The sequence below is a fragment of the Rattus norvegicus genome, chromosome 1 (genome assembly GCF_036323735.1).
Source record: "Rattus norvegicus strain BN/NHsdMcwi chromosome 1, GRCr8, whole genome shotgun sequence".
In the NCBI taxonomy this organism is placed as follows: Eukaryota; Metazoa; Chordata; class Mammalia; order Rodentia; family Muridae; genus Rattus; species Rattus norvegicus.
Genome location: NC_086019.1, coordinates 260,904,508 through 260,920,342, shown reverse-complemented (window position 1 = coordinate 260,920,342; position 15,835 = coordinate 260,904,508).

Below are 15,835 nucleotides of genomic sequence, written 5' to 3'. Positions count from 1 at the left end.
ACCAGCAGACAAATCTTGAAGCTGCCTTGGACTTGATTTGCACTTCGCCAGTTTCAGTAGCGGAATCTTTACAAACGCATATTTAATTTTTGTTCTTCATGTCTGAGTTATTCTTATTCTCATTACAAATCCACTATTTTGATTAGTCTACAACTTTCAACTCACAGCTATTTTTTGTCTTAATTTTAGAAATCCAAGGGTCCATTCATCAGGCACATCACCCCCATGTTGTGAATTTTATTACATCTTTCTGTATCTAAACGAATCTTGAACCTCATTTAAAGTTCAAAATAGAAAAAATTAAGAATTATGTAAAACCAAAAACCCATGTAAAGAAACGAACTGTAAGTCATTTTAAATTTTAAAGTTTTAAATAAAAACGTCATAGTTTAATGTGTTTTAGAATAACATTCCCTATGATAGAATTCCATAGCATTTTTTTTAAAGAAGGAGGTGCAAATACAAAATGATGCAGCTAAGCATAACTCACAAATTCTGAATCTAAAATCTTCACTATTTTCTTTTCCGTGTTTTGCACTCTGGTCTTTATCATTAAGCCTGAACTAAATATCAGCTTCAAAGCATATTCAGTAACGCAGTGCATTCTTCAGACAATGAATATAGTCTTGTTCAACTGTTAATTAGCAAACACTGCTTGCACGGTTTACAAAGCAGAAGCAAACACACGGGTTTTCTCTGCCATCAGTGTTCCCAGACTGATGATAATGTCAGGTAGATAGACAAGCTCCAGTGTTAACATGTAAGCATACTTAATGAGCATACAAGGTAATGGGGGATTATAGATAACAATAGCGATTATCTCACTCACTCCAGGAGAATTAGTTAAAGCTTTACTATGGACTTTACAAGTTGCTGGGATTTGAAAGATTAGTAAGGGATTACAGGGTGAGTAGAGATAGCTGATCATTTGTAGCTGGGAGAGATGTGAGCTCAAAAGACAGTGCTGGCATTTTACCCATCCACTGTAATAACAATGACCACACTATTACGGTATCTTTTATTTTGTGATCTGATGGAGAAGTATGTTACTAGGGGGAACTAAAGACACAAGGAGGAAATTGTGGTTTCAGCCTAGGTATTTGTTGTTTATTTAGTATTTACTCTTAGTTTCCATCAAGATAGCTATGGTATTTCTTCACATAGTTAATGGTTGTTATAGTAACAGTTAGTGATAGTGGTTACAATTTGAGATTCTATGGTGATTCAAAATTATATTAATCTCTACAAATTATAATACTTACTATGTGTGAGGGAGTGTCCTCTAACAAAGGTCTGGGGAAGTGCCTGCCAGGACTCAAGTACTTCAGTCCTTTCAGCTAAAAGCAACAACAGGCTTCTCTAGAGCAGCAATCTAGCACGGGCTCTGAGGGCTTTTCCTGTGGTTCTCCTTCCTCTTTCCCTGAGAACATGCAATAAGGAGAAATTGGGAAAAGGGGCAGAGCAGCAACTGGAATGAAAAACCCTTCTTCCTTTTCCTGGGCGTGCTTTCCCTTCCAGGGCTGACAGGCTTTCCAAAGATATGGTCCCTTTGGTTTTCTCCACTTGCCTATATAGGGCTAATTAAAGCCTACCTGGACCTATACAAACCAATATCTTCAATCCCGTCTCGGCAAGTTAAGTCCAGGGATGGAGCTTCCAGGTATAGACTAAATGCATCACCCATAGAGGAAGACTCCTTCTGAGACCTAAAGGAGACAGACAGGCAGTCAGCTGCATTACTTGTGAGGTGTGGCCCTGATCCGGGTTCCCATCGTCCCTGCCATTCTTTCTGCTGAGATGTTTCTCTTCTCTTCCTGGCAGGGAACGTATTCCTCCACCAGAGTAGCCACTCTTCCCGCTCCACGGACTTGTCTGAGGCTTGCCTTTCCAGGTTGTGGAAGGGTAGTGGGGTCTGCCACACTCTAACCCATTTGATTTCCTTGTAGATGACATAGAGACATCAGGTTTTATTAATACGTTGTTCACACTCTGCTGGGCAGGTTCTAAGCTATTTTATGTGCCTATTCTATGAATAGCCAGATGAATGTCCTGCTATTTGCCAAGTGAATCTTGCTCTGTTCCGTGCATGTCCTCAGGGTGAGACTCTCTTGGACATGTGCTTGTGGTCCATCCTATCCCATGGTAACTTCCATCCTCTCTGCTCCTTTGTCTTTCTCTGTCCTTGAGGTCCCTACCTGAGATGTCTTCACTCTAACTGAAGTCTCAAATTCCTCTCTCCCTTGCCTAGTTACAGGCTTGGGCCTTTTGGGGAACATTCTTTATTACATTTTGGTCATTGAAGTGCCCATGTCCAGATGGCAACCTGATTTTGGGGTACAGAATCCAGAATCTGAAAACAGTGCACAAGACCAACATCAACATGGTTGTACTGATTCCTGCACTGTACTTTCTGATAAACAGAAAAGCAAACAGAAAACAGAATACAGGATAATGGGAACACCCTACAAACAATAAGACATAGCTGACATCTGTTAAGCAAGAGACAGCCTACTTAATGACGCAAAAGATATTAACTGGGTGGGTTTTATTCTAGAACAATAACAAAAGTATCAATAAACATGAAGACAGAAATCAATCCTGTTTCTTCACTTAGCACAGGTTTCTTGAGACAAGAGAGCACAACAAAGCAGCTTGGAGCATGGCGATGGTGAGAGTAGCTGTGATTTGTTGACTTTAGCAAATTATTGGTTCAGGGAAGAAAATGTTACCCCAGAATTTGCTTCTTTTTCCATCATTCAACACTGTTAACTCTGGCGATCAACTGTAGTACCTTACACATTTATTTAAAATACTAGTCTAGAGTCCAGTAAGCAGTGTCCTTCAGGGGAAAAAATGTATGTTTCCCTTTAGAAGTGGACCAATCAGTACACCAGGAGTGACCCACTGAGTGTCCCTACTGCAATTTCCAAGTCCTTTTCTGTTGAATTCTTTTCCTGTCAGTTTTTACTGCCCAATTAGCTCATTCTGTCCATTATATAGACTAAAGTAAGTACTTTGTTTGAGAAACATTTTCTATTTTTCTACATAATCTATGAAATTAGATGAAGTAAACAAAATGATTGGGAGATGAAGAACAGTTTGCATTGTTATGCAATAGGATGTGGAATTCATTTTAATATCACCACTATAGAACTTCATTCCTTTAAAAATTAGACCTTTTCATCCTTTTATTAATGACTAATGAGTCATGGAAGATGAAATATATATGTTAAAATCAGTCTTTTATTTCCTGTATCCTCCCCCTGGGAAAAGTATAGAACAATTATAGGTTTCATATGCTATAGAAATGTTAGGCTTTTAACATGGCAGATACAGTATATAATTTCTAGTGATTTTATAATCAATGCTCTTCATTCCTATTGACCAATCCCCCAGATCTATTGTCTCTGCATTGTTTGAAATAATCATTACTGTTGTTAAAGAAAACTTCTCACCCTTTCTAAATAATAAAGAAATAGGGAGATTTTTTCCCATTTTTTATTATTTTGTTTATTTACATTTCAAACATTATTCTACTTCCCAGTTTCCCCTCCAAACTGCCCCCATTACATCCCCTACACACTGCCTCCAAGAGGGTGTTCTCCCACCTACCCACCCACTCATGACCCTCCACCCTAATATTCCCCTATGTTGGGACATCAAACCTGCATAGGACCAAGGACTTCCCCGTCCATTGATGCCAGACAAGGCCATCCTCTGTTACATATGCAGCTGGAGCCTTGGGTCTGTCCATGTGTATTCTATGGTTGGTAGTTTAGTCCCTGGGAGTTCTGGGGGGGTCTAGTTGGTTGATATTGTTGTTCTTCCTATGGGATTACAAACCCCTTCAGCTTCTTCAGTCCTTCCCCTAACTCCTCCATTGAGGTACTCACACTCAGTCTGATAATGCATCCTCATCTGTATCCGTAATGCTCTGGCTGAGCCTCTCAGGAGACATCCATATCAGATTCCAGTCAACAAGCACTTTGGTATCAGTATGTGTCTGGGATTGGTGGCTGCATATGGGATGGATCCTCAGGTAGGGCAATCTCTGGGTGGCCTTGATACTTTTCACATTAAGGACAAATAGCTCCTTGCTACTGAGGTGCTGTTGTATGATGTATTTGCAACAATCACTACCTTACATTTTAAATGACACTCATTTTATAGCCATGAAAAAGAAGGTGTAGAACCAATGTAATACACACACAAGCATACTAATATAGCATGCTCGCTTGTTAGAAAATGCTAAACTAAGACAACTTTAGGAGTATTCAAACTAAAGACGATAGTGCTTGTCAGCCTTGAAGTGGATTTCTTCCAGAGATGTTAATGAGAGAGTGGTTTTGAAACCAGTGAAGTATAAATATTCAAAACCTGAACAGGTATGTGTGACTCCATTAATATTTAACTAATGCTCATTTAGTAATAGCTTTAAGATGCTACATACTCACTGCATAGTATCTTAGTCAATACATATGAACATAAATATAACCCAATATATTAACCCAACAAGTACACCCAGCCAAAGGAATTGAAAACTACAAAGTTTTTCTTCTTAAAGGATGTTTGCTATGGCTTTATCCATGGAATTTCAGTACAGGAAAAAGGCCTTGGTTTCATAATTACATTTCCTCAGCAACTTTTAAAAATAGAGATAATTATAGAATTTAATAGAACCTATTATTTTCCTTAGCATAAACAGGTACTTAAGTCATTGTTGAAATCTTTTTGGGATACTATCTGTTTCCTCACAGCAGGAGAGCTGTTCACTAACATTAAAGATCACCGTGCATAGGCAAAATATATATTTTATAATTTTATTTTAAAACATAGTTTCTAAAGATGTTTCATTTTATATTATGGTGAATAATGAAAGAAAGCTATCCCTTTGTTTTACGTGTTCAGTAAACACCAATTTTTAGCAAACTTCGCTGAAATTATCATAATATTGTATTCTACTTCACAACATGATCAAGTACATATATAAAAATCCTTTAGTTGTCATTATATTTCATCTTTTCATGGAGGGTTTGTATGTGCACATGTGCACATGTACATTTATCTTATATCTTGACATTTATCTTAGATTATTGTTAAAAACATTAGGGGAAAATAATCTTATATACCTTACATGCCCAAAGTGCCTGAGATATTTACATGACTCAAATACCCCAAATGGGAAGGTATTATAAGTGTAATTTTATCCACACCTCACAGTGTCATTACCATTAATAAAAAATAAAACAAAAAAGCCCAACCAAACAAAAAGAAATGTATTTTAGAATGAGTCCTATTGAAGGGCACGTACTCAGGGTTTGCAGAAAATAGATTAGTCTTAATTGGGAACAATATTAAATACTTCACAGAAAATGCAGTTAGCATGATTGTTAAGCAAGGTAGCGATGCTACTTACCTAACACAATTACAGAAGTAAACATTCATTTTGGCTTTGATCAATTATCAATACACTTTGTTTTTACAAAATTCTTTGTATTAGTGATAGTGAACAGGCCTAGACTAACTCTAATCACTTCTGTATTGAAGAGTAAAATTTTCTTGCTTCTCAATACGTCCTGCTTCCTTATGCTTCTTGGAACAAATATGCTTTATCTCTCTTTTAAGATTTGGTTTTATTTATTTTTTAATAGGAAATACATTCTCTAAATGTTTAAATCTTTAGCTCTCCATTATATTCCCCCATTATTTTGTAGTTTCAGTCATCAGTTCTCACTCTTTTCTAGCTGAGTCAATGTGAATTTTTGCATAAATTTTAATAGCGATGTTTTATTGAGTTTCAGTAATATAATAGGCATTGTATGGGCTAGAAATTATTAAAGATACATAAAAAGACACCAGGCATGAGTAGGAGCGATCTCAGCCATGAGAAAGAAGAACGTGAGGAAAATTATAAATGCAGTGAGGGGCACGGAACACCAAGACCGAGGAGAGGAGGAAGTAACATTTTCCCACTATGACGAGGTAGGATCTTCCAAGTTCCAAGTAAAGGCACTCGTGCAAATTTGTATTTGATGTTTTGAATGTTTTTAGATAATTTTGGGCACTCTCCAAATCATCAATATATACTCCTGAGACACTTGGCCTTTCAGTGGTGTAGTTGAGTGAAGTTTAGAATATGATCCAGGAGATAGTGGTGTAGTGCTGTCTTTGAAATGTGATTGAGAAGGAGAATATATAAGAATAAAAGAGTCATTATCCTGAAAGGGCTGACTCAATTTTTAATATTAAAATTTGGTATAGACACATGATTAGATATTAGATTGTAGGCACTGCCAAAAGTAAAATAATATAAAATCCTGGGACCAAATAAAATAGACATTGCAATGAATAATGAAAGGACTCGCGTTTAATTTGAGCAGGAGTTAGCATGACAGTCAATTCCAGCTTCTTCTCTAGTATGGAAAGAGCCCTTCCATGTTCTTGATTAAAACTCTAATAAAGGTGGAACAGAAAAGATTGGATATGGACTTCAGAGTTCTTCCAAAGTTTCCATCTTACCTTTTGGGAATTCTCTGTGTTATAGTTAACCCTTCGTGGGAATTTGGTCCTGCCATTACCAGCTGTAGGGATTCAGGCTTGACTACATTTAGGTTGATGACAGTATTCTGTGATCTGCAGTGTCCTTTAAAGTTCTTTTTTTCAATTTGTACTTTATGTATGTGGATGTTTTGCCTTCATGTTCGTCTGTGAATGTCTGGAATTCACAGAGGTCCGAAGCAGGCATCTGATTCCCTTGGAACTGGAGTTATTGGAGGCTGCCATTTTGTTCTAAGAATTAAGTCAGGATCCTCTGCAAGAACACCCAGTTCTCTCAAGATGTGAGTCATCTATAGTGTTCATCTCAAGATGTGAGTAGCCTCTACAGTGCCTTTCATTTTAAGGGAATGATATAATACTCATGAGCCAAGAACAAAAGAATATTGAAATCAAAAATTTGAAACCATATATTAATAGTTTGGGGAGAAAACATTGACATTTTATAAAATGTATTTTTAAAACTCTTAGATGAGTACAAGCATTTAGGCATTTCTAAAGGTTGATTTTGTATATGTGTGTATTCAGGCACACATGTGCCATATGTATACAGTTGTTTATGAAGGCTAGAATACTACATAGGCTCTGGATGCTGGCAGTTGAACTGAGACCCTGTTGAAGAACACAAAGTGCTCTTAACCCCTAAGCCATCCCTGTACATCCACCCCAGCCATTTTCAAGGACAATAGACAGTAACCTTGTCTTCATAAGTTTTATAACGGTTTGGCCTAGGGTTGATGAAATTGCTCAGTAAATGCTTTATGTCCTAGTGTTTTGCTTCCCTGGTGACATTCTTTCCAAGCAAATTTGTGGAATTTTGCTGTTAAGAGTTTTTTAACCAGCTCCTGTGGCTTTTAAAAATGATATTAACTTGTCAAAGTATCTGCCATCTCTTGCTTCTGACATCTCCCTGGAAGAATTCAAAATATCTTGAGTCCCATCACAGCATGTCTTCTCTCTCAAGCTGATCACGTTTATGAATCTATAACCACCTGGGAGAAATAAACACAATTCACTGTTGAATTTCTGTGGTATATCTAGTTTTCTGATCTTCCCTATGTGCTCCAGCTTCACTTTGATTCTAAGGAGAGTGTTCCTGAGCTCCACTTTCTCTTTGTGTGTTCATATTGGGTAGGAGAAATGACATCACTGTGGAAGAAAATCAGGTGGACCCAAGTGCACACTGCCACAAGTTCACGTTGTTATTGCATCATTTTTACATGCTGGGACTCAATCACAGGGCCTGTTGTATGCTACCACTGACATTTTAATGTCTCATTCTTTACCTTCTTGCGCTATGAACTGCTTCCTTGCTGCAGCTTCTTTTCATGTTATATGCTGCTGTTTTGAATCTTGAATAAGGAATAGATTTAGATGCCTGCTACTATTTTTGTGTGAATGTTAAGGTTGAATGATCAGGTCATGGTTTTGAGATCATATAAAAAACTAGGCTGAAAAATCATTGTTTTGATGCTTCTTGTGAATTTTATATTTCTCTCGAATATAATGTACCAAGGTGAATAAGTGTGGTGTTTGAACACAACACAAAAAAAAACACAAAAAGGAGAAATATAAAGACTACCCTATGTGAACATTAAATCAGCAACACTGGTGAGCATATGGAGCTCTGATGGAGAAAGTTATTAGTATTGTTTATGGTTTTATCATTATAATTCAAGACAGGGTCAGATGTTAAGCTCTAGGGTGGAGGACAGCTATACTTCTGTGTAGTGGTAAAGTTGATTCAAGAAACCCAGCAAAGACACCTTACTTTTGATAATTCATTTTGCCTCTCCATAACCTACTCCACCATCATACATTCGTCTTAAGATAGAATGTTGACACACCTCACCATCACCCTGTTTCTCCATGGCCTAATCTACCTAGGTACTGTGGGCGAAGGAGCCATTATTTTGTCTCTGCATTGAAGCCATGTGCAATACTTAAAAGTATAGGCAGTCCTCTCTGATGACCTCACAGGGTATAGAACACAGTTACATGATTAACAGATGTGGAAGGAAAGAAGCAGAGGACAGAGAGAAAATATCAGGGAACCATAATTAAAATATTAAGTGTACCACTACTTGTATCTATGGTCTGTCCCAATACCTATCCTCTGTGAGCCTTAGTTTTTCCTCTCTGACATGAGGACCCCATCACTTCCTGTGTCATACTCCTTGGGAGTATAGATACACATATATATTTATGTGGTATATATGTGCTATATATAGGAAGTGGTAGAGTGCATGATGTGCTGGTTGGCTTTGGTCAGTTAACTTGCCACAAATCTATCTAGGAGAAAACCTTAATTGAGAAAATGTCTTCATTTTATTAGCTTTTAAGCAGGTCATTTTCTTGATTTAGGATTGACGTGTGAGAGCCAAGCCCACTATCACCCCTGGGCAAGTGGTCCTGGGAGTTATAAAATGGTAGCTGCTCCTAAGCTGGGAGATCAAGATAGTAGGCACACCCGAGTAGGGAACGGGTGGCTCTCGGATTCTTTTTTCTTCACTTGGCTCTTTTACTTTTGTTGGTTTGTCTTGTTCAACTTTGATGTGATAGTTTTTATTTTTATCTTATTATATTTTATTTTGTTTTATTTTTAAAAATGAGTGTATGAATGGATGAATGAGTGGAAACCTAAGGAGATTTATGACGCCCCCACCCATTTCTCTAATCCATTACTCTATATCTAACCTCTGAGGGTCTCTGGATTGTAGCTTGGTTATCATCAAATTAACAACTAATATTCACATATATGCAAATAATTCTATGTTTGTCTTTATGGATTACCTAACTCAGGATGACTTTTTCTAGTTATATCCATTTACCTACCCATTCATGATTTAATTTTTAACACATTAATAATATTTCATTGTACAAATATACCACATTTTCTTTATCCATTCATCTGTTGAGGGACATCTAGGTTGTCTCTATGTTTTCAGGACATTATGAATGAATGGTTTAACATTAAAAAATGTTGACCAGTTGTCTCTATAAAAGGATGAAGCAAAGGAGGAAAGCTTGGTCTGTCAGGAAGATTTGTTGATTCTCCAGGAACTCAAGTCAGAGAAGGAAGGCAGGCCCCTGCAGATGATCTGCTACAGGACTGAGAATGAGACTGGGAAATTTACAGTGGTGTACAGGGAGGAAAGTGAAGATCACGTTCCTGAACCTGAGAACCTCCAGGCAAGCATTGGCCAGCAGGTTCCCAACTAAAGAGTACCCCCTGGGTATTGCAGGTTGACACAAAAGGATAGGGAGAGAGAACAAGACTGAGTTGTTTCAGGGTCTGTGGAGTCCCCAAGGAATAAAGGAAGTTTGGGAACACAGTCATTGCAGGTGGACTGCTGGGGCTTAGCTTTTTAAAAGGGCTTCTGTTGTAGGTGATTATCTTTTAGATTTTTTATTTATTGATGTTTTGAAACACTATGACCAAAAGCAACTTGGGGCAGTAGAGTTAATTTCACTTATATTTCTGTATTATAGTTAATCGTCAATGACATCAGGGCAGGAACCTGGAGACAGGAACTAATGCAGACAGTAGTATTAAGTCCTGCTTACTAGCAGAGTCAATAGGTGGTGAAGTCTACTTCCTAGTTCATGCTTAGAGGTGTCCTTACTTTCCAGAGCAGGGCTTTTCAACTTGTGTATCACAACCCGATTAGTGCTGAATGACCCTTTCGAAGAAATTACATATTAAATATGCTGTATACCAGATATTTACATTATAATTCATACAACATTAGCAAAACTACAGTTATGAAATATTCACAAAAATAATTTTATGGTTGGGGGTCACCACAACATGAGGAACTATCTTAAAGAGTCAAAGCATTAGGAAGATTGAGACCCACTAGAATGGTACAGGCTTTGCCAGGCTTAATTTATAAAGGTAAATCCCTAATCAACTGTCCGAAAGGTTCCCCCTGCTAATACTATTGCTTTGGATGTAGGATTTTAGAATGTGAACATTAAGGGGAGAGGTCTAAATCATAGCACTATGGATATGTATTTTAACATTGCCCTCTTGACTTTACAGCAATTTGGAACCAGTTTTAAATGACCAAGTGTAGATCTTTTGTTTTGAAAGTGTTATCTAACTTTAGCCAAGTTTTAGGGAATTTTGTTTAAGAAACAGTACATTTATCTATAATAGTGTACTACCTGCCTTTCTATGGTATCAGCCAATTTGTCCTGTGAAATTAGCTAACATCACTTTAATAAAGATATTTTGTCTGCTATAAAAAAAAAGGATGAAGCATGCTTTGAGTATATGCTCAAGTGTGGTAAAGCTCATTTTCAAAATAGTTCTATTTCCATTTTTGTAAAGAACCATCAAGTGTGGTAAAGCTCGCTTTTGAAGTAGTTCTGTTTTCGTTTTTGTAAAGAAGCATCACATTGACCTTTACATGGTTGAAACAGTTTGCAGTCCTATCAGCAGTGGGTGAGTGTTCCTCTTATCCCCCTTTCACTAGTGTGAGCTGTCATTTGTTTTATTGATCTTAGCCATTCTCTGACTCAGGGTTTTGTCTTGAGTTCCCATCCTGACCTCTTCAGGATAGCTTATGAACTGTAAACTGAAGAAAACCATTTCCTCCTCAAGTTTCTTTTAGTCATGGTTTTTCACCACAGCTATAGAAATCAAACTACGGCACCTGGTGAAGAGTGTTTACCTCTAAATTCCTAGGTCTCTCTCTATGTATGTTCCAGGTGAGCCGCCTGTAATTTACCTACTTGTTAGCTCTCTGCCAGCCATCTCCTATCCATCAGTTTTTGATGTATTACTCCAGTATTCTGTCGTTTTCGTGCCTACAAAACCCTCATTATTCAGGCTCAGACCAAGCAACATGCCAAAACTATCAAAGAAATGACAGGTATGATTTTAATTTCTTTGTTTACCTATTTTTCACTTTTCATCAAGGAGAGAAAACTATCTACTTGATGTTCATATACCAGGAACTTATCCTTCTTCCTGCCGTGTGGGGTAACGGAGTAGGGATTTCCTAAAATCCTATCATTTTCACATTTTTAAATTAATCATTCTGCAAGCAAAATTGTCATTAGTGAATTATGAATTTTATTTTCTTCATCTGCCGTTTGTCTGTAAAGGCTATGGTTAGATTTGCTTATAATTACTTTCTAATTGCTGTGCTATACATTAATTGATATGGCATCAAGCAACTAACTTCTTTATCCTGCATAAGTCAAGTCTTCATGATCACGCATGGTCTAGATTAAGACTGTAGTCGTCTGCTTCTCAACTCTCACAATCATTACAATGTTTTCTGAGCACAGATTTAAGAGGATTTTTTGAGAGCCTCCATGTCCTTAAATTCTTTCCCGCTAAAAACAGATGACTTTTTAATCTCCCACAGATTCCTTTCTTGGAATAGCATTTGTTATGGAACTCCCAATTGCTAAAAGGCTTAACTGTTGGTCAGGACACTGATGTCTGTGAAGTGGATTTGATAAGCTGCTAGTTTTGTGTCATCTTTAAGGTGGAAATGTATTTTCATTTAAAAAGAAAAAAATAGTAACATAGATAGCCTGGAAAGGCAGGCCATTTTAACATTTATTCCATTAATTACAGGGAAAAAGAAGACCAAAATGAACACAAACAAAAAACCAAAACAGAACAGAACAAAAGAACATAGCAAACATTAACTTTGGTCTGATTGCACACTTTTCTCTTATAAGAAGCCAAAAGAAAAGCAGGATTTTCAGAGTTCTGTTTTGTGCTTTATTTCACGACTGACTAGCCCCGTGCTACAAATTACTGATCTCCATGTTTGTCTTTGTAAAATATAATTTTGTTATATATCTTTGGGTGATTTTGGTTTTCATTTTAGAAGAGTCATGCTGTGAGATAGGAGTACATAAGACCAAATTCTCTACATTCTCTATTCGTCCTGTGTCTAGGCTGTGCTCTTTAGTATTTTCATCTTCACTGTGATACTATTAATTTTTTAACCCAAATCTGTTTACCATTCATCTGTTACTTGCTTGAGAGACAAAACTAGACCAGAACGGAGTATGTTAAATTGCTGCCAACATAGTCTAATAACCAATTCCTCTATATGTGAAGCATCCTTCATTTCTTTCAACAGTTAAGATAAAGGGCAATCTAGACACATTCCAAACCCCTATCACTTATCTCTGTCTTTTCAAGAATACTTTGAAATAAATATTCTATATATACAAGAGATATTCAAGTATAATTAAGGGTAAGGTGAACACGTTCTGTCATGTTCCCTTTCTCTGGAGATATGCTGCCAGGTTTCCTGTGATAGTTTCCCTATGAGCCTGTCCAGGGACCTGCTGTCTGGTCTTGCCTGCAAGGTTTGCCTTAGGCTAGACAGCTAATTCAATAACTTTTATAGCAACTTAAAAGAATAAATAAAAAAGGGAACTTTGGGAATTCATTTCATTCAACAATAGACTGTCATTTAATTAATTGGTATGAAGCTCTAAAATAATAAACTCCATGAAGTCTCTTTTAAAAATAATGAAAAGTTGAATTATATAATGTATATTAAAGTATTTACAGCAAAATGAAGTGAGGCCTTTGACAATTTCAAAGTTCCACAAAGAATACATTTATATCTTTAAAATGTTCATTAGATACCAGATGGTGGCACAGTACTCAGGGGGCAGAGGTAGGCATATGTCTATGAGCCTGGTCTACAGTGAAAGGTGCAGGACAGCCAGAGCTACACAGGAAATCCCTGTCTTTAAAACAAACAAAAACAAAAACAAAACAAAACTAAATTCAAACTAAAAGGAACACCAAAAACAAAAAGGAAAAACAATAAAAGTTCTTCGGCTTAGAATACATATTTCATGTATGATTGTTCTTTTAACTGTAACCCATATCCTATCTCCTCTCCATTTTTTTATTCTCCTCCTATTTTCCGAGTAGAGTTAATAAAATATTTTTAAATTTAAAGTCTTTTTTTTCCAGCGCTGAGGACTGAACCCAGGGCCTTGTGCTTGCTAGGCAAGTGCTCTACCACTGAGCTAAATCCCCAACTCCCAAAATCTTCTTTAAAAAATACTTTTACATTGGACATTGAACTGCCTGAGGATCCAGCTATACCTCTCTTGGGCATATACCCAAAAGATTCCTCAACATACAAAAGAGACACGTGCTCCACTATGTTCATCGCAGCCTTATTTATAATAGCCAGAAACTGGAAAGAACCCAGATGCCCTTCAACAGAGGAACGGATTCAGAAAATGTGGTACATCTACACAATGGAATATTACTCAGCTATCAAAAACGAGTTTATGAAATTCGTAGGCAAATGGTTGGAACTGGAAAATATCATCCTGAGTGAGCTAACCCATTCACAGAAAGACATACATGGTATGCACTCATTGATAAGTGGCTATTAGCCCAAATGCTTGAATTACCCTAGATCCCTAGAACAAACGAAACTCAAGACGGATGATCAAAATGTGAATGCTTCACTCCTTCTTTAAATGAGGAAAAAGAATACCCTTGGCAGGGAAGGGAGAGGCAAAGATTAAAACAGAGACTGAAGGAACACCCATTCAGAGCCTGCCCCGCATATGACCCATACATATACAGCCACCCAATTAGAGAAGATGGACGAAGCAAAGAAGTGCAGGCCTACAGGAACCGGATGTAGATCGCTCCTGAGAGACACAGCCAGAATACAGCAAATACAGAGGCGAATGCCAGCAGCAAACCACTGAACTGAGAATAGGCCCCCGTTGAAGGAATCAGAGAAAGAACTGGAAGAGCTTGAAGGGGCTCGAGACCCCAAAAGTACAACAATGTCAAGCAACCAGAGCTTCCAGGGACTAAGCCACTACCTAAAGACTATACATGGACTGACCCTGGACTCTGACCCCATAGGTAGCAATGAATATCCTAGTAAGAGCACCAGTGGAAGGGGAAGCCCTGGGTCCTGCTAAGACTGAACCCCCAGTGAACTAGACTATGGGGGGAGGGCGGCAATGGGGGGAGGGTTGGGAGGGGAACACCCATAAGGAAAGGGAGGGGGGAGGGGGATGTTTGCCCGGAAACCGGGAAAGGGAATAACACTTGAAATGTATATAAGAAATACTCAAGTTAATAAAAAAAATACTTTTACTCACTTTACATCTTGATCATGGCCCCTATCACCTGCTCTTCTCCCAGTCCTGCCCTTACAAATCCCTCTGCCTATTGCCACCTCTCCCTCTTCTCAGAGAAGAGGAAACCCCCTTGGGTACCACGCCTCCTGGGGTCATCTAATCCAGCAGGACTAGGCACATCCTCTCCCAATAAGGCCCAGCAAAGTAATTCAGGTAGGAGATGGAATCTAATTGTTGATACCCAAGATACCCAAGACAGCCCCTGATGACTTGTTAGGGGTTCCTCATGAAGAGCAAGCTGCACATTTGCTGGAAATATGTAGGGGGCTGAGTTCAGACACTGATTGCTCCCTGGTTGATGGTCAAGTCTATGTGAGCCCTATGTTAATTGACTCCATAAGTCTTCTTGTGTCCTTAACCATTCTGGCTTCCTCAATCCTATCCCCCACTCTTCTGCTTCCACAAGACTTTCTGAACTCTATCGGATGTTTGACTGTGGATCTCTGCACCTGACTTCATCTGCTGCTTCATGAAACTTCTCAAGAGACAGTCATGCTAAGTTCCTGTCTACAAGAATAGCAGAGTATCATTAATATTGTCAGGTGTTGGCTTTCTCATATGGTATACATCTCAAGTGGGGCTAATCATTGTTTGGCTGTTTCCTCAGTCTCTGTTGCATCTTTATTCCTGCCCATCTTGTAGGCAAGACAAATTTTGGGTTGAAGGTTTTGTAAGTGGATTGATGTGCCTCTTCTTTATCTGAAAGTCCTGCCTGGCTCCAAGAGGTGGCCACTTCAGTCTCTCTGTACCCCTTCAGGTAGGAATCTCAGCTAGGCTCACCCCCATATGATCAAAGTATCCTGTTCAGTCCCAAGATTCCAAATAATTCTAGCAATGCCCCCTCACTGATTTCCATTCTCACACCCAGCCCTCTCCTGCCTCACCTCCCCATACCTGATCCAACATTTTTTTTGGAACACCCTGCTCCAACATTAAATTAAGTAGAGAGAAATTTAAAGCAATCTCACTAAAGTCAGGAACAAGAAAAAGCTACCCCTTATTTCCCCATCTATTCAATATAGTATTTGAAGTTCTAGCTAGACTAATAAGACAGCTAAAGGAGTTCAATGAGATAACAAATCAGAAAGGAAGAAGTCAAAGTATCACTACT